We start from the raw sequence: 2,506 nt of genomic DNA, 5'->3' as shown, positions 1-2,506 counted from the left end.
CCCCAGGCCCTCCTGGGCAGTGAACCACCAGCCCAACGGGACAGGGCAGCCCTGCCTGGCCTCCTGCCTCAGCCCTCAGCTGCAGGCTCCCTGTGGCCGTAGGTTTCTGTACTTCTAGATACTCGGAGCCCGGACTTCCAGCAACAGCCCTTCCCAAGAGCCCTCCTGTCCCCTCGCCCAGGAAGAGCTGCAACTTGGGCTGCAAAGACCAAAGTGTGGCCTGGGCCCACCGAGGTGCCAGGCACAGATCCTGTGGCTCCCTCCCCGTGACTCTCACCTTGAAGGGCTGTGGCCTGGGGTCACTCAGCTGCCCCTGACCCTGGCGCAGCAAGAAAACACAAACACTAGCTCACGCCCTTGGCCTCCGCTGAGGGCTTCCCGGGTGGTTTTCCGGTAAGTGCAGGCCTGGGCGATGCTCCCGTGAGCTCAGCCCAGTTCGGATGTCTGTCTCTGGGCCTGGGACCTCTCACTCCTGATCCTTTTCACCTCCCCACATGCTGCCCTTGCCTTGGCTCCAGGGGGTCTGGAGATCCTCTGCTGAGGACAGGGATCCCCTACGGACAGGCCCGACCACACAGCAGCTCTGAATGAATTAGAAAAGGTGTTGCCTCAGAACACAAGCAGCCTGTGAGCCCGTGAATTCCACTAGCACGTCTGCCCCTTGCCCAGGCGCTCCTGTGCAGTGAACCACCAGCCCAACGGGACAGGGCAGCCCTGCCTGGCCTCCTGCCTCAGCCCTCAGCTGCAGGCTCCCTGTGGCCGTAGGGTTCTGTACTTCTAGATACTCCCCCAGTTCTTGGACCTCAGGCCCCACCTGTTTCCAAACTGGACAAAAGTGAGGCGTTGAGAGCAGTGGCAAAAAGAAGGCAAAGGGTGCCCTGTGTCCCTCTGCCATACCTCTGAACAAGAGGCAGGCAGCACATTGGCCACTTTGTTACTGAAAGTGCTGTGTGACCTGAGGAGTTACTTGACCTCTCTGTGCCTGTTTCCCCACCTGTGAAATGGAAATAAGAACAGCCCCAGCTCCTGGTTGTGATGAGGGTTAATGAATAATACACGTAAAGGCTAAAGGCGGGAGAGGGCTTGCCCCAGTCAGACCCTAGCAAACTGCAGTTCCTCTGGCTTCGAATTCCTTTCTGGTCTGTCACCTTCCTACTCCCTTCCCCCAGCCCAGCCCCACCCCTACCAAGGCAGGGGTCCTCAAGGCACAAAGTCCTAGGGAGGCTGAAATAGATGTGAGCATCACTGAGTAAGGCTTAGGAAGTGAGTGGGCAGCCCAAAGCCAGGGCGGGTTAGTGCCCCATCATCTGGCACTGGCAGCCAGTGCATGCCCCCAGACTCACCCCGTGACCCACAGATCCTGCTGCTCAGCCCAAGGTGCCAAACCACCGCAGTGACTTAGCACAGAACCCAAGCAGTGTCGGGCTGGCTCCTGCTCCTGGGACACAGCGCCAGGTGCCTGGTGTCAGCCCCCACGATTCCAGGGCTTGAGTACCCCAGACCTGGAGAGAAATGCCCTCCGAGTCAGGGAAATATCCTGGACGCATCTTTTTTTGTCTCTTTTGGTGTCTTTCCATCCTCCTTGCTCTGGGTGGGGCTGGAGAAGTGCCCCCACCCCCCGGGCCCAAATCCAGAGAGCCCTGAAGCAGAGCAGTGCAGCGAGAAATGCCCTGGTCTTGGAGAAGGGGCCTTAAGACACACTGGCTTCGGGCAAGTTGTCTAAGCTCTCTGGGCCTCCGTTTCCTCATCTACAAAATGGGGCAGGCAGAAGTCAGAGCCGGGAGACCTCAGGGTGGATTGTGCACACGAGGCGGTAGCAGAGTGCATGGTCCAAAGAAGTCTGCTGTCTGCAGCCCCTCCATCCCTGGGATAGCTCCTCCGCCTCAGGGAAAACCAAGGCCCAATAAGGCAGGGTCCCTGAGGAGGTCCCTTGAGGAGGCTGCAGTAAAGTCCCCGGGATCCCTCAGTCCCAGAGCTACCCCCAGTGGAGGTGACCACAGATGCACAGAACTCTCCACTCCCACCCTACACCCCTAGACCCATTTAGGTGTACTGGGACGCAGTCACGTGCACATGACACTCATCCCCCAGCTGAACAACAGCCAAAGAGACCCCAATACATCCAGTCCATCTGCAACCACACTGATCTGCCCAAACGCCAGCCCTCGCCACTCTGTTCATAAAGGACTGGGCTGAAGGGTGCCCTACCCAGCCCAACACCCCACTTTTCATCCCTGCCCCATGCTTCCTTCAACTTGTCCCCTCATTCCGAGGTGGCATCATTCACCCCCGAATCTGCATGTCCCTCTGAAGCACAAGCCAGAATCCCAGCAGTCAGGCTGGGTCATCAGGGCATCACCTCCTACCAGCGCAACCCAACCGTGGGCTGTGAGGTTCACGGGTGGGGAGTGCCAAACAGCTGCCAGGACCCTGGGGCCATCCCCAGGGCCCATCCACTCACCTCCCAGGGAGCCTGGGTAGGAGCAGCCTCCACCCTCACCCCCAC

Source organism: Tupaia chinensis, unplaced genomic scaffold, assembly GCF_000334495.1.
Source record: "Tupaia chinensis unplaced genomic scaffold, TupChi_1.0 Scaffold148004_1, whole genome shotgun sequence".
Taxonomy (NCBI): domain Eukaryota; kingdom Metazoa; phylum Chordata; class Mammalia; order Scandentia; family Tupaiidae; genus Tupaia; species Tupaia belangeri.
The sequence above is the reverse complement of the archived record's forward strand: the minus strand, read 5'-3'. Positions refer to the sequence as shown.